Below are 23,204 nucleotides of genomic sequence, written 5' to 3'. Positions count from 1 at the left end.
AAGGGTCATGGTTCTGAAGTGTGTAAGAGAAACACATCTACGAGGTAGACTTGCACTGTAATATGACAGCCTTAGTTCCCCAAGCAGACCTCTATAAGGCACCTTTATCTATTCCACAGTGTTCATCCTCCCTGGCGCCTTGCATAGGCAACTGTCTTACTTTGAGTTGCTGTGAGAAGTATTATGGGCTGTGTGATTTCTATACAATAGGGATTTTTTTTTTTTTTTTTTTTTTTTTTTGAGGTGATTGAAAGGTCAGCAGACTATAGCTTCTGGGATGTGAGCCTCAGGAGCTCTTGGCAGGGTGGGTCCGTTTCCTCTTCACCACAGGCTTTTGGCTTCGCAGGATGGCCCTGTCCCTGCAGATGACTGCCATTCGCAGATCAGGGCGGTCTTTGTTCTTCCGGACCATGTGCCTGATGCTGCTGAGTGTGGCCTGAGCATCCTTGTTGATGGTGGTCCTCACATAAGAAGTAGCAGGTTTTTGCTGACCAGATCTGTGTTTCATGACCATGATGACTCCTTTGCCATAGGCCGCAGGCTCCACTCCCATAGTCTTGTGGTGAATCAGCCCATTATAGCGGAAGGAGTTGAGGGGCCTTCAGATTATTGGGCTCAGTGCTATAGGTCTGCTTGTTGCTCTTGATCAGGAAAGTGGAGCAGTTCCAAATGACCATCCATTGCAGGTGTGCAGACACGAAGGTGGCTCCTCTCCCTGTGGTGACCAGAGATGGAAAGGGGACACAATAGGGATTTTTATTTGCTTCTTTGTAATTACGCCTAACCTTTGCAAGGTATAATCAGTGAGGAGAGAATGGTTGAGAGATTTTTTTTCCCACCATTTTTCATGCAAACTCAAATTTAAGTTCTTTGGAATAATATAGGTAGTAAATCTATCTTCATTTTCCTTGTATTCTTCTATTCAATCTTGGCAGCCACAGTCAGCAAGAAATCATTAAGACACTTCTCTCGCTCCTTGACATACCTACAGTGGCAACCTTCGCACCCGATGGGTGTCAGATACATCAGACATTCACTTTTTATGGTTTTTAACCATGGCGTCTTCTACATGGAGACACTCCTTCCAGTTAACTGGGATACAGCTATTTTCCTCCCAAAGGGTGCATTTCACAGTATCACCACATGGGGGGGGGGGTTAGAGTTTCAGAGTATGTCTTCAGAGACACTCAAACATTTAGTCCTGTGCAACCACTTCTTCAGTCTCCCCTAAATATGGCGAGGCTTGCTTGGTTTACAGTCACAGTCAGTTTATACCCCTTTCCCATTTTGTTGTAAGAGTGAGGGCCAGAGGAGCAAGGGCCAGAGTTCTATATTTGCATGCATTTGTAGTAGACGTGCGGAATATAAAGATGTTGTGATCCTGAGGAATATGACACCTCCGGAGTCTCTCCTGCCTGTGTGTTGTGAAGGCTCTGGAGAGGACAGCATCCGGCTTAGACTACATAAGGAGGAGGAGAAACCCAGGGGACTCTTGCTTGGCCCAGTTCCATCCCAGAGCTCACTAATTTTATGGAAGGTCAGGAAAGGAGGAGCTGAGCCCATGGACATCTGCCTGAAGTAATATTTTCAAATTGGTCTTTCTCCTCTAGAGAGGTTCATTTTCAAATTTAATTAGCTGGCTAATGATGGTAAATTATCAAAATTAATTGATGAATGCTAAAGTGCTTTGACTATACAAAAAAAAAAAAAAAAAACAAAAAAAAACCACTATACATAATTTCCAGGGTAGTTAATGTCTGATCTAACTTTAAAGGCTAATCTAGGAAAAGATTTTTACAGTAGCAATAATAATACTGTTTTTTTAAAAAAAAATGGTTTGAACAGAAGTCTTCGATTGGCCAGGAACGTTGCCAGAGGGAAGCATCTCAGAGAGCCTCTAGATTCCCACTTAGTGGAAAACTTCTCCTTTTGCCAGAGGCATCCCTGGAGGAAGAAGTCCAGTGAGAAAACTGTTAAGTGTGTCTTTATAATCCAAAAAGTAAGACAGAAAAATAAACAAGCATCTATGGTTATCCAGAAAGATGGGTGCTGTGCTTGGGAGATGCTGAGGGAGACAGATCCAGACGGTAGAGGGAGAACCGCTGGTGAAAGAGGAAGGAGAGTTCCTCAGGCAGAGATGGGCACGGGGGAGATAAGGGAAGTCTGGGCAGATGGAGGACAGGAACACACTATATGTGTGAGCTTTGGCAGTAAAAGAGACAGGGAGACACCAGTGCATTTGGAGAGTATATATTTGTGAGCATTGTTGGGTCACAGGAGGTGTAATTAAAACACTAGGGTGCTGTTCTTTAAAGGAGAAAAAGTGTCTATTAATCTATCTGTTCCCTTTCAAACTCTATCAAAAGGATTATAATGAGAATTTTATGAAGATGTAAGCCATAAGAACAAACAAGCAGAATATAAAACTAATGGTAAGATTTTTAGAAGCTACACACTGGGTTGAAGATGAGAAATTGGCTTAGCAGACTAAAGAAAGCACAGGTCTAATCTTAACATTTTTTTTATTGATTAATTTTCTTCTTTGACAACTTCATACATGTATATAAATGTACTTTCTCCATACACCCTGTCTTGTCTTTCTCCCAACCCTATCAATACTCCCTTGCACATTCCTACAATCTCTTTCCAAAATTCATGACTTTGGTTTTGTTTTGTGACCCATTTAGTAACACTGACTTGAAACAAACCATTGGCGGTCACCAGATGGTATACAACTGAAGAAACTGACTTCTCTCCTTGAACCTATCAAAAAAATAGTTCAGCTGTGTGTATGTATGTGTGTGCATGTGTGTGTGTATGTGTGTGTATGTGTGTATGTGTTTGTGTGTGTGTGTGCGTGTGTGTATGTGTGTATGTGTATATGTGTGTGTATGTGTGTGTGTATGTATGTATGTGTGTACGTGTGTGTATGTGTGTGTGTATGTGTGTATATGTGTGTATGTGTTTGTGTGTGTGTGTGCGTGTGTGTGTATGTGTGTGTTGAGGGGTAGGGTTTCTTGATCCCCTCCTCCATCTCTCTCTGACTACTGAGTAGGCCGAGAGCAGGTATCTGGGGCTGCTTTGAGCTCAAGATCTCCTTGGCTATGTTTTGTCCAGAAGATGGCATTTCCCAGCCATTCTCCCTATCTTCTGACTCTTACATTTTGTCTTTCCCTTCTTCTGCAGTGCTCCTTGAGTGGTCGAAGAGGTGGTATAAATGTCTTGATTAGGGCTGGATACTCATTTCTTACTTTTTTTCAGTACCTCATGCAGCCATGAGTCTCCCCATTAACCACTGTCCAGTGGAATGAGAGGCTTCTCTGACTGAGGCTGAGAGTAGCGTTTGTCTGTGAATATGTACATAAAATATTAGAAGGCAGTTTAGTATTTTGTCATCTTAATTAAAGAACAGTATTACTCCCTGCCCCAGGCTAATGACTTCCTTCAGGTTGGGTGTTTGACCAGGTTTACAGTACCCGGTATGGACTCCTTTCTGAGTGGGTGTCAACTTCAGTCACAGAGTACTTGGTTACCACCCTCATTAAAACAGTAGTGCCACTGTTGCAAAGTAGGCACACATTTCCTGACAGGTTAGTCTTATAGCTTGAAGATTCATTACTTAACCACAAGTTATCTCTTTAAAGATATGCTTATCATCATAGAGGTTGCAAGTTTTAAGGATCCTTATGTTTAAGGACCAAATATACACTTTATAATATCTCCCTACTGATAACAGAATTATTAGGCTACATGGGTAAAGTGATATTTCCCTTTGCTGGATGTTCCAACAGTGCATCAATTTGAGGAAGAGGCCTTAACTTTTGTGACTCAAAGGTCTGTATTTACTTGTTTGTAGACATCAAAATGAATTGGATTTACAGTAATATTCCATCTAGGCATCAAGGCTTAGAGCTTATTCATCTTTGACAAGCAAGAGTCCCTTTGTCTTCTAGGAGTTTCTCCCCTCAAATATTTCTAGGCCTTGCCTCACAGATTTTGTTTGTACATTTCAAATGTTCTCTTGGTCTTTGGGGCTCACCCTAGGGAGGCAGCAGTTTCTCATAGTTGTATTCAGGGCCTCTGCCAGCAGTTCTGTCAGGCAGGGTCATTAGCCAATGTACAACACTGTGCATTCCTCCAGCTGGCCCGTGGCCTCTGGCAGGCTGCTCCCTGAGAATGCCTTTCTCTTCTGACCAGATCTACTGAACTGTTTTTGCATGGCTGAGCCACTGAGTCTCTCCTTTGCCCTATTCCCCATGCCTTCCAGAGTGGTTATCACATCAAGGACCGGTTGCTGGGTGATGTCACATACTACATTCCACTCCTCTGAAACCTTTGCATCTCTGAATCCTAGGCTTTTTTCTAACACCAAGCTCTGTGGATGGGCTCTCAACACACCAGTATTTCACTAGACAGTTTTAAGAACTCTTCTGAGGAGAATCCCTGTCACCTGAATCCTCTCATGATTTATATAGAAGACCCTCCACAAGAATGCTCCCAAACCTTTTAATAGTTTCCAAACAAGTTTCCTGAGTAACTCAGCATACCAAGAACTTTTGAATGAACCTGTGGCCAGCTTGGCCAGTATAGGCAGCAGTTCCTGTTAGTGAGAGGCCAGGATAGGGGGATACATGTACTTAAATGTTGATTGATATAAATAGACTATTTAAAAAAAAAGATTTCTTTATTCTAACATACTGTCTGAGATGAGATGGAATCCATACCCAGCATGGCTGAAATGGCCAAGAACTTGAGACCATATGGGGAAACCGACTACCATTATTCTGCTAAAGCAACATAGCAATAAAGTGTTACTTTTTACAACATACATTTATCTCATAGACTGGTACCTCGCTTGACCCTCATCAGAGGATGACAATGGTAATTAACACAGAACCCACAGCTGGACAACATGAGAGACTTTGGAGCACTCACTCCTACATCAGATGTCTTCATCAAGCCCCTCCCTTCAAGGCCCAGGGACCTAGGCAAAAGAGGAGGCAGAAAGATGATGGCAAGAGCCAGAGGTGGTGGATGATTCCAAGGAAACAATGCCTTCCAGACACAATAGAATGGATACATATATAAACTCATGGAGCCCATAACAGCATGCACAAGACCCACATTGATTCAAACCAAACAAAGTCCCAGTCCTGAAAAGGAGGGGTGGACACAAAGCCCCACCCCTAAGCAGGAAGCTATTTGCAGTTAATGGTTGCTGGAGAGTAGAAAATCATTTGTTCCCAATAAAGTGTTGCTGAGTGTATGAACCACAGTGTGTGTGTATGTGTGTGTGTGTGTGTGTGTATGTGTGTGTGTTTATGTTGGGAGGGATTTATTTTTGTTTGGTTTGTTTTGGTAGTTTTTGTTATACTAGTTTTTTAAAATGTTCCTTTGCTTTGAATTTGTTTTTGTCTTGAGAGACAAAGAACGTGCAGTTGGGTGGATAGGGACATGAGGAGAAGCTGGCAGGAGCTGGGAAGAGCTGGGAGAGGGCAAATAATATCATCAAAATGATATTGTATACATAAAAACTTTTTTGAACAAAATATATTTTAAAAGATTGATTTATGTTTGGCTATATGAATATGTGTCTGTGTGAGTATTCTGCACATGAGTCTGTGGGTGCACATGCTTGTGTGTATTGTACAGAGAGACCAGAGAGGCGTTGGCATTCTCTATTACCCACCCACCCCCTTTTTTTTTTCTTTTTGATCTCCACGTTGAGGCAGGATCTTATCCTTGAACCTAGGGCTTGGATTTTCTTGGGTTGGCTAGAAGCCAGCAAGGCCCAGCGGTCCTCTTGTCTGTCCTCTTTGGAGCTGGACTTATTTACAGGTATTTGCAGGGATGTTCAACTTGTTATATTGGCTCCAAGATCTGGACCCTGGTCTTCATGACTGTGGAGCAAACATTCTCAGCCTCTGAGCTTTCTCTCCAACCCAGATGGTTTTCTCTTAGAATGCTAATGTGCACAGTGTTGCCCAGACATTTGGGGCAGAGGTTTGTGGAAAAGAGTTACAGAAAAACATAGAAAGTTAGTGTCAGAACTTTTCAACTTGATCCATCATCAGTGGTGGCACCACGGCAGATTCTCATGAGCTTGGATTATTAAGTCGCATGCCACTTCATCTGGCTGGAGAGCCTCAGCCATGTGTGGATTTATGTCTGAAATGTTTTGTTCTGCTTCAAGATGTGTACTACACAGACGAGAGAGGTGTATGTCCAGGGGTTGAAGAAACACAGTACAATGTAGTGTGAAATAAAGAAGTTGGGAGGTGAAAACCTATTTCGGAGAAGAGGACATAGGGCACTATTTTGGCTTTCTACACAACTCCGTCTTTGGGACTTTGAGACTCCCTTGTTTTGGTACAGAGCAGTCTCCTTTGTAAGGCCTCAGCATTCCAGCCTTTCTCACAGTTGGACCACAGACATAGGACGCTTGCTGAATCTAGTCCATCGGGTGAATTTTAACTCAGAACATCAGAGTAAATCACAGCTAAGGCTAGCAGACTCCATCTTGGTGAAGGTCCAGGTGACAGTGGTAGCTAGAACTATTTCAGCTTCACTCTGGTCCCCATGAACAAAAAAATACAGTCCCTCATATTGTGTCTCAGAACCCAGACACAAAAACAAGCAAGCAAGCAAGCAAACAAACAAAACAAGAACAACTTAGTACAACGTGCTTGGAAAGGGAGGGAATTCATAATACTCTCATTTCAACAACAACAACAACCAAAAAACAATGACCCTGTTTCCTTGATGGCTCAATCCTGAAAGCATTTCCACTGAACTCTAGATGTCATGTGGACAGAAGAAAAAAATATCATTTATCAAATGATTTTAGAAATTTGGGAAATGTCCTGGGGGAAAAATATGAAGATGGTTTTCATTACTACACAACTTCTGAAGAGTCTTTTGAATGTTAACGCACTCAAAGAGCTTCAAGACAGAGATAAACAAATATATCTTCTCTACTCTGGGAGCACTTCCAGGCATCTCGAGGCACACACGATGCTGCAAAGCGCTGCTTATGCTCTGTCTATCCAAGGCCTCTCCCTAATGGTAAGCACAGAGCCCATGTAGTCTTCTGCCCTGTATTGACTTTGCACAGAAGAATTTCCTCTCCTCTGGGTCCCAATATGTTAATGACTTATTCTCGTCAGGTAGTAGTCCCTACCTGAGCCAGCGGACCATACTTGATACTCCGTCTTTGCTCATGTATAGTCTGATAGATGCTGAGTGTCAAAGCTTAAAATTAAGGTCAGGACCTCCAAATCCTGAAGCGAACTTAATTTATTTGGACATTTCCAACTTACTACACACTCTATTCAACTTTCTATCCACTCCCTAGCTTAAGGGTGAGACCCCTCAGTGTGAATTGACATAGACGCTAAAGAAAGAAAGAAAACCCAATTTTCTTCAAAGGAAGAAGCTGAAACCTGGCCAACTGCAGCAGGGCTCCTCATGCAAATGCAGACCGAGTAGCCTTGCTGCTACCAATTATGCCCAGTGTGGAAGGCCAGGGATTTAGAAAGGCTTAACTCAAGGGAAAGAAAAAGAATGGGTCCTCCATGGAGCATTGGCTGTTAAGGGAGAAATAAAACCTTTTCACTCGATTATTATTTTCCACCTGCTGAGCTGGCCCCGGGAAATATGACACTTACTGATAGCTGTGTTCCAATTGTGCTACGGACCTCTCTGTTGATTGGAACATGGTACTGAAAATGCATTGATAGGAATCTCTGCACGGTATTTACATTTATATTATCAATAGACGATGTTCATATTCAATGAGAACAGGGACTTTTGCTCACTGCTGTACCTTCAGGATGTACAATAGTTACATTATAAATGTTGGCTGAATTAATGAAATCTGTCTGTAGAGAAGAGCTAGTGTGGCTGGGCCCCAGACCGAGGCCGAGTCCCTCTAACCTCCACCAGTCTTCAGTCTGTTTTTGTAGGTGCATGCATGTAAAGGCAGTTCCTGTCCTGTGTTCTTACACTTCCTGGGAAAAGTCAGGCACTGATTTCTGCCTACTTTTACTAAGTAGAGAATCACTCGGACTCTTCTTCAAATTCAGGAAACGGACAGCTCTGTTTTGAGCACTGCAATGGCCAGGCACCTGGAACAACTCTCCTATCAAAACAGCAAAAAAGCTGGTGAATGCATAGGCTTCAAAGTCTTGAGACACGCGTGGATTGGTAAAATATGGCAACAAATGTTTACCAGCTCTTATCTAAGAGAGGACAGGAGCCAAGGCGGGTAAACTGAGGGAGGTTGCTGACACCTTAGACTTATCTTTGATTTTATTTCTTTCTTTTATTCCTCCCTCCCTCTCTCTCCCTCCCTCCCTTCCTCGCTCCCTCTCTTCTTCCTTCCTTCTTTCTTTCTTTTCAGGATAACAACTTTGTGTGGGCAAAAGAAGACACACATACATACACATCACACACACACACACACACACACACACACACACACACACACACGGGGATCCAATGCCTGTTCTAAATGTAAATATGCCCCAGAACTAACACTACTCTTTATCCATTCCAAGCACAAAGTCTGGAGTGGTGGGTTTAAGTGCAAGGCAAATTGTGGGTTAAAAACTGAAAAGCAAGTCTTCTGATAATTAAAAACATCCTCTGGCCTTCATGTGGACATTTAAATCAAGTTCATGTGGCCTGGGCAGTCCAAAATACTTCAAGTCAAGTTTTAAAGTACTCCCAGAATGGCACTATGCTAAACATCTGGTGAAAATAAGCTTATGTTCACCCAAGGCCTTGAAGACTTCTTCTAAGAAGGGGAGCAGTTAACATGCCTTGTTACACCTATAGACAGAAGAAACAAATCTGCACAGACTTTAGGTACCATAATGACCAAGTTTATAACCCAAAATAAATATCATTACCATGTTTAAAGAGGAGCTTAAAATTTCTGTAGGGAACATAAAATTATAATGAGGGACTAAGCAGATTTGAAGAAGAACCAAGTGAAATTTCTAGGAATGAAATTATAATAAAAATTAAAAACTCAAGAGTGCAAATAGACTGAATGTCAGTCAGAGAGAAGTGAGGAGAGGATGGGTGGCTGGGGGGAGTTAGTACAGTAGACTATCCAGAGGCAGCACAGAGACACAAAAAGTCCAAAAACAGAGTGACATGGGACACATAGGAAGAACGCACATCTCCCTGGAGTTCAGTATAGGTGAGAAGGCCACAGGAAAATGTATGAAGAGGTAAGAACTGGGAATTTTTGATAACTGTTGAAGAATAAAATCTTCAGGTTCCAACTTTCTAACACCCTCTAGAAAAGTAATGCATGCACATCCAGGCACATTGTAATGAAATTGTAGGGTGTGGACAACAAAGGAAGTCATAAAAGTCATAGCAAAGGGGTGGGGGTGCAAGACAGATTAGAGGATAAAGCATTCGGATAGAAAGTGGGCTTTCAAAGTTTTAAAATAGAAAATACTGTATTTATTTATTTTGCTGAGAATTTTATATATGAATTACATATGGTACTCCAATCATTTTCCTTCCCTCTCCTCCTTCCAACTTCTCTCATCTCTCACTTCCCTCCTCAAACGCATGGCCTCTTTGTCTTTAATTAATGTTGTTAAACACATGCACATACATTTCATAAATGCAACCTATTGAGTTTATTTACTTTTGCTCCTATGTTTATATGCCAAAGGTTGATCATGTGGGTTTGGATCACCTACCAGGGGGCTTGTCACTGGAGAAGGCGGACTGCAGTTCTTCATCTAGGGGTGGAGTCCTGTGCAATGTCCCCCATCCATTGGCAGCCAAATAGCATTGTCATTGTTCAGGTCTTGCGTTGACTCCCTTCACGTTTCCCAGGTTTGTTTTTTCAGTTTCCCTCTTCATGATGCCTGGGCTCTGCTTCTCTCCCTCACACCCAGCATGTCTCTTTTCAGTCCTAATATCTTCAGTTACACCTAAAGGTGCAGAGCTGGGCTCCGCAAATAAGAAGAAACGTTGGGTATTTGTCTTTCTGGGTCTGTGTTACTTCATTCAATATAATATTTTCTAGTTCTATCCATTTTCCTGCAAATCTCTTGGTTTTATCTTTTCTTAGAGCTGAATAATGTTCCGTTCTGCATATGGAGCCCATTTGTATTATCCGTTCACTGGAGGACATTTAAGTGGTTTCCATTTCCTTGTTCTTGTGAATAGAGCAGCAACAAACAGGAAGTGTGGCTTTGCTGGAGGAAGTGTGTCACTGGAGGTGGGCCTTAAGAGTCTAAAGCCTTAAACTACTTCCAGTCTACCATTTCTGTTTTCTGTTGCAGCCACCATGCCTGCCACTTGATGCTGCTGTGCCTTCCTGTTGTGAGGGACTCTTATCTCTCTGGACTCATAAGCCAAAACAAACTCTGTCTTTTACAAGTTGCTTTGATCAGTGTGTTTTGATCAGAAAACAGTTTTAGCAGAAAAGTAACCAATACAGGGAAATAATGGCTGTTCTGTGCTTCATAGTCAGACTCTGTCTTAATCAAATCAAATCAAATCAAATCAAGTGAAATACAATAGAATTTTAAAATAATGTAAGTTTGGAGAAAGATGAGAATTTGAGTATTAAGAAGTCTGTGTGTTGTCCAGACAAAGGGAGTTCTTTAAATTTATACTTTGATTATTAGTAACATGTAACTAAAAGGAGAAATAAGAACTAGTTATAATTTCCAAAGGAGTAGAAGAGAAAAAAAAAAAAAAACAGTACTAAAAAAATTCTCATTCATTTACAACAAGGTAAAAAACTTGGAGAGAAGGAAACAGAACAAGTAGAACAGAAACAGAAAGCACAAAATAAGTGAGGCTGGAGAGCTTAGTGGTTAAGAACTTGTGCTGTTTATGCTGAGAAGCTGAGTTCATCTGCCAGCACTCAAGTGGAGCAGCTTGCAACCACCTATAGGGCCAGCTTCAGGGCATAAAGGCACTCTCTTCTGGCCCCTGTTGGTGCCTGCACTTGCACGTGTGTGTGTGTGCACATGCAAGCTCACACACGCACACGCACATGCACATGCATGTGCACACACACACACAAAGACATATAGGCATATCATTAAAAATAAATGGATATGCAAATGTAGAATTATGTCAGTAATTTTATTAAATTTAAAATATTAAATGAAGTTATTTAAAAGAGCCAGAACATTTAACAATAAAATACCAAATGAACAAAAAAATACCAAATGAACCTTTGGGTTATATATCCTGAATAATAAAACAGTAATAATAACAATAATAATAATACAAAAGTATGAAATTAACTGAAAATGGACAAGATATATTAATTATTTTTCTCATTTCTATGTCAAAGTACCAGATAAAAAATAACTTAGGGATGAAGGGCCTATTTTTTCTCATAGTTCCAGAGGACAGAGCGCTCACTGGTGGGGAAGGCATGGAGCACAGGCAGCTGGCCACATTGTCAGGAAGCAGACAGTCTCGGATGCTCCTACTCAGCCAGGCTTCTTTCTTCTAGGCCAACAGTTCTCAACCTGTGTGTGGTGACCCCACTGCGGGTTGATGAATGACCCTTTCACAGGGGTCACCTAAGACCATTGGAAAACATAGATATTTACATTATGGTTCATAGCAGTAGCGACATTACAATCATAAAGTAGCAACTAAATAATTTTATGGTTGGGTCACCACAATGTGAAAAACTGTATTAAAGGGTCTCAGCATTAAGAAGGTTGAGAACCACAGCTCTCGGCAGTGTGATCGCCCAGATCACACACACCGGTGCCTCCTACACTTTGAACGGGTCTCCCCACCTTAATTAACCTCACTTAGATAATTTCTCAAAGACATGTCCAGAGACATGGTGGTCCTAGGTGCCACCAAGCTGACGGTCAATATTAACCTCCCCAGATATGGAGAGACACCTCACCGAAGAAAACAAGTAGATGATAAACGATACTTAGCATCCTTGGTCATTAAAGAGCTGCAGATCACAACAAGGTGATTCTACCAGACTCATATTGGCATGTCAAAAATTAGAGAAAACGCCACCGACAAAAAGCTTCTCAGGGTCTCCCCCCAAAAAGAACAAAATAAAACGATGCCCACAATATCGAATGTAGCTAAGACTCAGAGCGACCAGATTCTCGTGTCATGAACTACTGGTTAAAGTAAAACGGTACAGTCATATAGGAGACTAAGGAACCGTTCACGACAGTGTTCTCTATAGTCACCTCACACGAGACAGAGCCAAGATGCCCCCTCAGTAGCGAAGTGGCAAGCAAACTGGTAACCCATGCAGTGGCATGTTAAAATCCGTGATAAAAAGGAGCGAGTTCCCCAGCCATGAAAAGCCAGGGAGAGACTTTACAAACATACTTTGAAGTGAAAGAGGCCAGTCTTAAAAGCCTTTGTACTCTCTTATTACAATTATAGGAAACTCCTATAAAACACAAAACTAGAGACAGTAAGACCAGTGATTCCCGTGGAGGGAAGAGAGGTGACAGAGGAAACACAGAGGGTTTCCCAGGCCAGGGTGACACTCCTGGCGTGATAACTGTGATGGTGGATATGTGACTTGATGGTTTGATTTTTCTTTTTTTAAATCACAAGTCACAGAACATTGCAGCACGGTGAATCTTAGTGCATGCAAATTAAGAAAAAAATCATTTAGGTAATTGGGTGACTCCTAGGGAAACATGCAGACTATGACAACAGGATCTCGGGTTACATCACAATTGTATTTCATTTCATTTGCTTATTAACGGCGGTTTTTGAAACATGTTCTCATGTATCCCAGGCTGATGTCAAACTGATTATGAAGCCAAGGGTGATCTTTAATTTCTGAGTCTCCTGCCCCCATCTCCAAATGCTGAGATTGCAGGGATGTGCTGCCACACCTGCTTTTATGTGGCACTGGGAGTTTAAGTGTTTTTAATTGTTTGACAGTTTCATACATTTATAAAATGAATTTTAGTATTTTTCAATCCTCTCTGTTTCTTTGTCTCCCTCCGGAGTCCTTCATCACACCAAGTGCTCCTCCTAGTTTCATGTATTTGTGTGTGTGTGTGTGTGTGTGTGTGTGTGTGTGTGTGTGTGTGTGTATGCATGTATGTGTGTCTGTGTGTTCCACTGAGTTTAATTAGAGTTCCTTGCCAGATCATGGGTGGAAGGCTACTTTCTGGAGTAAGGGAAACATCTCAGTTGCTAAGCCACGGAAGAAGGTGACACTTCCTTCCCTAACAACCACTAGCTGCCATTAGTCCTCAGGAAGGGCAGGGCCTCACGGGTCCCTCCTTCATCCATCCTGGTGTATTGATGGCACCTGAACCTTTTGTAGAGAATCCGTGAGTGCACTGGCTGTGTCATGCTAAGAAGACATCATTGCTCTTGCTGGTAATGGAAATTAAACCGAGTGCTTTCTGCATACCGGGCAAAACCTTATCGAGTGATACTCTGAGCTCTCATGAATGTATTCCAAGAGGCTTCACTTCAGTGTGTGGTCAAAAAGGTGCAGAGGCAGGCCTAGTTGCTTTGGAAGTGATAATGGCTGTCCAGGCAAATGTAATCGAACACAGGCAATATATACTAGTTAAAAATGCTACCATGCAGGTACAAAGTAGTAATGCACTGTGCGCATACTCTAGAGCAGACTGAGTGCATGGTAGGTGGTAGAGATAAGGTTCTCAGTACTGGAGTTGGGAATTACACTTAAGCAAGGCAAGGAGAATGAGGTGATTCATTAGGAATAGATTGGAGTTAGAAGCATTAGTAGAAATAGACATCTGGCTGAAACTAGATAAAAATGTAAAAATGATACAAGTATTACGGCTGGGAGATGGCTCACCACATAAGAACATGCGCTACTCTTCCACAGGACATGAGTTCAGTTCCAAGCACCAGTGTTAAGTGGTTCACAACTTAACTACAACGCCAGCTTTTGGGCACCCAAGGCCTCTGGTCTCTGTGGGCACCTGAACTCATGTACATAGGTTAGTTCACAAGCTAATCTGCTAGCCTGCTAGCCAATCTGACCTGCCTCTATGTTGCTTAGCAACCTCTGACATCATCATTTGCCACCGGCCACCAGGTGTGTGCCAAAGACACCAGATATAAAAGGACAAACCCCGCCACCTACTCTCTTACCTCTCTCTCTTGCACTCTCTCCAAGGAGTGCCCCCTTTCCCTTTCTCTTTCTCTCTCCTACTGTCTCCTACACTCATGGTCCACTCTGGTCCTAACTCCTCTCCCCTTCCCCCAGATAAACCTGTCTATAATGTATTTGTTGCATGGCATCTCATTCTTAATGCTAGCACATATGTCCCTCTACACACACATACACACACACACAATGAGAGGGAGAGAGATACACATTATATAACTTAAAAGAACTCTTAAAGTGATTACTAATGTGTTACTAAAACATACATGTATTTCTTTGTTAGCTGAAAGTACCAAGAAGAGACACCCCACTAACAATGGAAAAATCTTAGCTTGTTAGTACTATTATCCTAGAGTAGCCATCAAACAATTTGGACAAATGGCTGGTTCTGAGGCTAGGGTAGGAAATATGTAAGATGAGTGTGGAATACCTCCTAGGTCCAGAAAGTGCTCAGAACGTGCTAAACAGGTGGCAAGTGCTCAAACAGCAAAGACACACAAATGAAAGCTCCTCAGCCACATAAGCAGATCAAACTGGTGCAGAGATGAGGGAGAACTCCCAACACCCAAAGATAGAGCAATTTGAGTAAGAAAGTTAAAAGTAATATTGGTTGATAACCCAAAGTACAAAATAAATGCCCACAAGCTTGTAAACATATAAATAAATTATTGAATGAATAAATAGATGAGAGATAAAGGCAATTTTCTCATGCAGAAACATTTCAAATAATTTATATAGCATTTTTCCTTCAGGGAGGTGAGCCATAAATCTTTATTGCCTAAATGCAGTCTGCACACAATGGCTTCCTTTCAAAAAATGTGGTGTGGGTATCGGGGTGGGGGGAAAAGAGTATTGGGAAAACCTGAAGAACACATTTCAGCCAACTGAGTAAGGTCAACATCAATGAATGAAAAAGAACATTTTGCTTCTGTGGTTTTCTGTTTCCAAACAAGCGATCTGATTTTAATTATGAGAAAAGCAGCAGGTAAATCCTGACTCTGAGATACCTTAAAAAGTACATGACTCTTAATCCTGAAAATTGTAAAGACAATCAAAAACAAAGAAAACTAAAAAATTACTACAGCCAACAGGAACCAGAGAAGACATTATGACTCGGTGGGGAGTTGGTTCAGTCGTTAAAGCACTGCTCTGAAATGTAAAGACCTGAGTTCAAGTCATCCTGAATGTATGTTAAAAGCTAGACAAAAGCCAGATGCAGTGCCAGTGTCAAGGAGGGTATGGGGCAGATCCTTGGAGCTCACTGGCCAGACAGTCTAGTATACTTTGGGAGTTCCAGGAAAGTGAGAGAACCTTGTCTCAAAAAGAAAGAAAGAAAGAAACAAACAAACAAAAAACAAAAAAACCAAGGTGACTCGGTTCCTAAGAAACAACACCCAAAGTTGTCCTTTGGCCTCCTCCTCCTACACACACACACACACACACACACACACACACACACACACACACACACACACTGATACACACCCATAGACAGATACAGACAGACACACACAGACAGACACATAGACACAGAGGCACACACATACACACACACACATATACATACAGACAGACAGACACACACACACACATACACACATATACACCCTGAGACACACACAGATAGACAGATACAGACACACAGACAAATACACAGACAGACACACACACTCTCACACACATACAAACTTGCACATGAGTGTGCACTGACAGGATTTGTTGCTGTTGTTGAAAGAGGTGGACACTATTATTAAATGTAATGTGATATTCCAGTTAGTATCTTTTTGTAGAAAATGGAAATCAGGTAAAAACTAAGCCAACATGACATTAATAAATAACAAGAAAGCATCCACATGGCATCAATAATTACAGTAAACATAGTAAGTTCATGTAAGACATTAATAAGGGAAACTGGGTGTGAGACATGTGGAGGCTTTACCACATTTGCAACTTTTCTCTAAACCTAAAGCTTTCAAAATAAAATATACTAATACATTTTCCAAAAGGAAGGAATGTTACAAATGATACAGATAAAAAAAAAAAAAAAAAAAAAGATAGTCCATTTGGAAAAAGTACAAAACCCCAAATATATTTTAGCTACAAAAGAAACATCTAAAATATAATAGTATTGCAAAGGTGAAAAAAAAAAACAACCAAAAAATGAAATATCAGGCAAAATCTAATCAAAAGGAAACTGGTGCATTCATTTTTAAAAATAGAATAGAAAAGCTGAAATTCTGACTGGAGATAAAGGGCTTCACTTCATAAAAACAAACAGTTTTGGGTGGTGGGGAGGGAGAGAGAGAATAGAATTATGCATACCTTAGTAAGAGATTTCTAAATAGTCAAGAAAATGGAATTTCAAGGGGAAATAGACATAACTATAAGTTAAGTTGGTCATTTAATAGCTATTGCCATAATTTACTTACAAGCTGATAATATCAGCAATGGAATATAGGGTTTTTGAACAACATGATGGAAACATTTAAATTTATAGATATATATCATCTTGACCAGAATAGTGTATGCAGTTTAAAAAAATAGAACATTCACCAATAGCAGTTATGGTATAAGCTGTAAAAGCAGGCCTTAAGAAAATTGTTGAGGACAGTCTTTTTTTTTTTTTTTTTTTAAGATAGGGTCTCATTGCACAGGCCTCGACTCACAGAGACCCATCTGACTCCCCTTCTGGAGCACTGGGATTAAAGGCCTGTGCCACCATGCCTGATTAACAAAATCTTAAAAAATATAGAGTGACTCTTTTGAGTGCTCATCAGATAAGACAGAAATCAATAATAAAGGTGATAACCAAAGCATTTGTCATCTAGTTAGAATCAGAAAGTGCTTCTGCCTAATCCAGGTCCTTGTAGAAAGTAGAAAACACTTAGATGAATTGTAATAAAAATACTACAACCCAAAATGTGTGAGGATTGTGTAGCTAAACTTTTTACATAATTAAAAAGAAAGGCTAATCATATAAAATGCCAGCACGCCATTGCGATTTCGTCTCAAGAATACAATACTTTAATGTAGAGAATGTATTGTATTTTTGCTTTGCTAGATGCATGGAGGGAAATTATGTAGTAATCTCAATGGAAGCAGAAAAATATTACCACTTACTTGAACTTTTAGCAATCTACTAGTAAAAAGGAACTTTTAAAATAAAATAAAGAAAATCTTCAACAAGGAAAGAGGCAGAAAAAATATCACTCACAAGAGTCTAACTTCAAAAACTTTTTCTCTGAAGTCAATGATGGGATAAGAGTCAGGTACTGTGCTACACACCAGTAATCCCAGCACTTGGGAGGCAGAGGCAAGTAAGTGGATCGCTGTGAGTTCGAGGCCAGCCTGGTCTACAAAGTGAGTCCAGGACAGCGAAAGGTACACAGAAAAACTCTGTCTCAAAAAACCAAAACTAAAACTAAAAACAAAAAAACAAAAACAAAAAAAAAAAAAAGAAAGAAAGAAAGAAAAAGAAAAACAATAACAAAACAGTGAGATAAGAAGAAACAATGGGAAAGGTCAGTATACATAAAGTAGAATGATGCATACTTATTGACATGTCATAATCAAACCATTTCTGTATATGCTGATCCCAACTAGTGAAAAATGAAATAGCGTAGCAAGTTTTTAACTTTACCCTAAAGCCTAAAAGACTCAGCCAATGAAATATGTGTATATATTTATGTTTGTGTTTGACTTTATATATATATATATACATATACACACACATATATATACATACATATATTATTGATTATATATGTGTGTATGTGACATATAGATAAGGTTAACCAAAACCTAACACTACATTATTCCAAAATATAAATAATATAGAAAGCTCTATAGACTTTCAGCATAAATTGATAAATCAATGAGCTTAGTAACATTGCTAAATAGAAAATTAATATAAAAGGTTCTACTATATTTCTGTATGCCAGCAAGTTAGGAAATAAAAAATTGCACACTAGATTATGTGAAGTACTTTTTAAATAATTTACAATATTATGAAGCACTATGTAAAAGGGAGGAATCCATAAGGCTGTGGGAAATAATAAGTCTGTCATCCAGGGGAAGGATCAAAAATTCAAGGCCTTGAGAAGTCTTCGCATGGGCCATGTCTTAGGGCTGCATTTTTTGCCATGAAACCTTAGATGACATGCCTTCCTCTGGGAAAGGCTTCGCTTGCGGTGGAATGGTGGGTTTCCCAAGATTGTTGTTCCTGGGCTGGAAAGTAAACCCACTCTGTGTGTAGCACCCACCAGGCCAACCGGGCTGAGGAGAGCCAATGTGCAGGCAGCTGCTATGCACGAGTAACAGTGCTGTCATCTCTGCAGGAGCCTTGTGTCTCCTGCCAGCATCGTAGAGCAGAAACACCAAAACTTATTAGCTTGTAAGTAGTGTAAAATCAAATCTCAATCCCAAAAAGTACCCAGCAGTTAATCTAATAAAAGATGTGTAAAATCCCTTAGAAGAAAACTATAACCCTGCACTGGGAGACATTAAAGAAGATAGAATAAGCTGAGAGACGTTTATTGATGGCTGGATCCAACATGGTAAGGAGACCTGTAATTCTTGAGTTAGTGTATAGATTCTATACAATTCCATTACAAATTTTTACAGATAGTTGGTAGATTAGATAACTAATTTGGAAATACACAGTCATAAACAGTCAAACTTATATGAAGAAAAGAATAAGGTGAGAGGTTCTGTCATGTAGCAATTAGTAGTTTTCTTAAAGCCACAATAGTTACAAGGTGTGTTCCTGAGACCAAGGTTGGCAGAAGGGCCACATGAGGAAGGTGACACTGATGGCTTTCCAAATAACTCATAAGAGAATATTGTCCTCAACATATGAGAAGGAATAATGAAGCTATGCTTTATATTTTATGTTGCACTATATGGAATTGTATGCTTCTGTAGGTTAAAACAGGCAAATAGAAGTGATATGTAAGTATTCTCAAAAACAAAAACACAAAACCACAGAAACAACAAAACAAAACAAAACCCCAGGTAGATTAAAAATCCAAAAATGTGACAGGCAAAGCCACAAAGCTGCAGAAGGAGAGTAGATTCATGCTTCATGTTTAAAGCAGGACCAACAAACAATTACTACTTGACTACCCTGAAACGAAGAAATTGTTTTTACTAAAGACACCATAAGGAAGAAAGGCAAACACAAACCACACTGTGAACCTCTGCAATGCACAGGACTGGTAAGCGCTTCTATGCAGATGTACAAAAATAACTTACGTCAACAGCAAGCGACAAGCAACTCAGTAGAAGATGCCTTAATGACTTACTCAGATCTTCCAAATTTGACATATTTTATTATACAGTATCAAGAAGGCACATTCTTAACATCACACTGATCTCATCAGAAAAATTCTTAAGTATTAGGAAGCTGCCAAGCTTACTGTGGCAGATATATGGTTTTCAACATTCTAATTTTCTCCAGAGAGCTCAAATTTTATCACTGGCGACAAAATCAAATACTGTTGATTATTCTCCTTGAAGTGACAGGCTCAGTTGGCTCATTTTTTTTTTTTTTTTACAAAGAAATGTCTGCCCAATACCCAATCTAAAACACCATAGTTTGCCTGTCATTCGTCCCTTCAAGTGAAAATGGTGTTTATTTCAGAAAACACAACTAGCGCAGCTGGCTATTCAGACAATGGCACAGGATTTTCCCCCTGAGATGATTGTTCTGCTTGGGCAGGCCGTAAAGTGCGCTAACAGTCTTCCCATTTGCTCATGCCAAGGGTAAAAGAAGCCTTCTGGGTTCCAGTGCAATAATTTTACTTCTTCATTAAGGTGATTCCCTTTTATTTTCTGTTCAAGACAGGTTCTCTCTAGTATGTAGCTTTCACAGTCCTGAAACTCACTATGTAGAGGTGAACTCACAGAGATCTGCCTGCCTCTGCCTCCAGAGTGCTGGGATTAGAGGCATGCACCACCATGCCAGGCTCAAGGTCATTTAAATAAAACTAATATTTGTATTTTTTTCTTCAAGTAAAGAACACAATCATTTTAAGTTTGTTGTCATTGCCTTGATGCATGCTGAGAGTTCTGCTATTTGACTCACTGTTGCTACAAATGTCAAAGCAGTGACACAGTATCTTAAATTGTTCTAAACATGGTTTGTGGCTTCCTGAAGATGTGGATCTGTGGGGCCTGACAACTGCTGCTTTAGGCAGGTGATTTCCCCAGCATCCACAACATGGTGGTAAGAAAAGGCCCTGCAATCCAAGTGGTTTGTTGTTGTTGTTTTGTTTTGGCTCAATTTTCTGCAGTGGAACGACCCAGAACCATTCTGGTTGACCTGGTAATGTGGACACTTTATTTTTTCAGACAGGGTCTTCTTTTTGAGGCTTGTGAAGTTTAGAACTTGCTTTGTTGACCAGGCTGACCTGGAACAAACAGAGATCTATTTGCCTTTGCCTCTTAAGTGCTGGGATTAAAGGTACCCACTGCCTGGGTAATGCGAGCCTTTTAATGGCACTCTCTTAACAGATCCTATTTGAATATGTGATAGACAGAACTTTAGGGATAAATGTAGTGAGACGAAAAAAATGAGGGGGTGGGTGGGAAGCCATGTTTTAATGTTTCCTTGGCCTCCCTCCTTCCTCTCTTAAAGACTGTGTTAAAATTTTTCCTGGCCAAACGTCATTGGCCTACTTACTATACTACATACTACATTTTATGGGTTAAAATGCTTTTGGTGTTTTAAACTAAATTTGGCCTGAAGATGCCTCAGAATTTTGATTCCTTTTTCAATAAACTGTACCTTAATTTAGAACATGAACTAATCAAATGCTTTCTTCAGAAGGATTCTCCTGCAGGAAGCCTCAGCATTAGCCAATCTGTGCAGTGGAGATTTAGTCAGGCACAGGTGGCTGACTGACCAGACTGCGTCAGAACTCAGCAGAGTCAGACCGCTGCCGGACCAAGCTGTTTCTGATACTCCCTTCTGGTTTGTGCCCAGAAGTCATGCCGCCTGTGTGCAGCGAAGTTCTCGGCACCACATCTGGCTCTGAGAGCTGCCTAATTTGTGAAGTCATTCTTTATCCTAACTCCGTTAAAATAATGTATCTGAACTTCTTCATTTAAAAGTTCCAAATAACAAAATGCCGCAGAAACCGGCTTTAACAAGCAACCAGTAACAACAACAGCAACAACAACAAAAGGTGGGAATGCATTCAAAATCTAGGTCAGAGTTGACGCAGCCATTTAACAAAATAATCTGAGCTCAGCATCTTTCGTGGTTATCTGTTTAGCCTCATGTCATGGTACCAGCTTTGTACGCCTTTGGTTCTAAGGGTTTCCTCAACACACCATAAAATTCACAGGTAACTAGACTTTCATATCTTGAGGCCAACCAAAAGTGTTTGGTGTAATATTCTTGGACCGAATTGGGATATGTGGTCACCACTGAACTGGTAACTGTGGTCCAGAATGGAATTTTGTAGATTGGTGTAGGCTTGGGCAACTGTGCCCCTAGGCCATGTTTGTAAAGGAGGTATGGTCTTTCCTCAAGGGGATTTCTTGGTTTTTAACTGAGGGGGAGGGGGGGATTGCTGCTGGCATCTAGTTGGTAGAACCCAGAGATAATATGAAACATCCTACTGTGCCCAGTACTGCCCATCCTGCTGTCAATAACATTGTGTAGTAACCTCTGTACCATCACAGAGAAACATCTTGTTCAGACTGTCAATAGTGCCAAGAGCGAAAAATGCAATCCCAAAGGAAGATGTGGTATCCATAGAAAAACTGGATAATCCAGAAAAAGGAAGTGGACATGGGGAGGCAAGTACCAAGTCTTCACATGTGTATTTGCCCAGTTCTGGGCCACGGGAAATTCTTTCCTCTGGAAATCCAAGGATCATTTATGTCGTCTCAAATCCCACTTGGGAAAGCATAAATCATTTTTTTTCCTTTTCATTAGAAATATGAAGGGGATTGAATTATTGTTGATTGCCTCTGAATAAATATGACATTATCTAAAGTAAAAGTTTACATAAATGTACCTTAGGCAGACACCAAAGAATTATCATTTCCCCAACTTGGTGTGTATTCTCCAGTTGCCTTGCCTCCCAGTTCTCCACCTAGATATGTAGTAAGCCCACTTCATACACCAAATTTTCTTATAATGCTAGATTATGTGAGATGGAGTGCTCAAAAGATTTTCAGAGGCCTGCATGATACTTTCTAGACAAGGGCGGAAGGGTCCAGACTGCTGGAAATAGCCTCCCAAGCCTCCCAATCCATCCTGTTCTAGACATGGTTATAATATGATCTGAATTCTTGGGTTAAAAAAAGAGGCAAGGACCTTAAAAAAACCTTTTCCTTTTTTTATTTTGACTTCTTTTTGAGTTCTCTTGAACATAGACTCCATTTTCTCTCCCTCCTCACAGACATTGCACTATGAGTTTCACCCACTCTACTTAGATCCCCACATCAGGGTCTCATATGTAGGCCTAGCTGCCTAGGATCTCACTGTGTAGACTGGCTAGCCTTGAACTCATTGAGATCTGCCTGCCTTTCCTTCAGTGCTAGGATTAGAGACCCCAAACTGTCCTTCCTACAGCCCTGAGTGAGCGCCTCGCCTCACCTCTCTCAGCAGCGTTCAACACAGCTTATCTCTTTCTCTGCCTTGGTTCTGTCTCTTCCTGGTTTTCAGACCATCACCTTCCTCTGGATTTCTTCTCGCTTCCCTACCTGTCCCTTTCACATTTTCTTTTTCTCTCCTCAATCTTTTCTTAATGTTGGAGTTCTCGGCCACTAATTTTAATCCCCAGGGTGGCCAGGAAGAAAATATCCCAAAATGCAATAACAGAAACAACAAGCCAATGAAAATGATACATTCATTATTGGAGTGTAGTTCTTCATAGGTGATGGCTTTTGGCAGGTTGGGGGGCCGAGGAGTCAGCTTTACTGAAGGGACAGGCCATGATAGTTTCACACTTCAGAGAGTATATAGATGACACAGATTGAACATTTTCTTTCTTTTCTTTTCCTTTTTGTGTTGTGGGGAAGATCACAAGGTCAGGGG

At 40.7% G+C, this 23,204-nt stretch overlaps 1 pseudogene; it reads right to left on the bottom strand.

The window, feature by feature from the left end:
* Positions 1 to 286: 286 nt before the first annotated feature.
* The window catches only part of LOC127191104 (60S ribosomal protein L28-like), a 31,875-nt pseudogene continuing 8,957 nt past the window's right edge, over positions 287 to 23,204 (bottom strand).

This window comes from Acomys russatus, chromosome 6 (genome assembly GCF_903995435.1).
Source record: "Acomys russatus chromosome 6, mAcoRus1.1, whole genome shotgun sequence".
Taxonomy (NCBI): Eukaryota; Metazoa; Chordata; class Mammalia; order Rodentia; family Muridae; genus Acomys; species Acomys russatus.
Note: the sequence above shows the minus strand (reverse complement) of the source record. Positions and strands in the feature narration are given on the sequence as shown.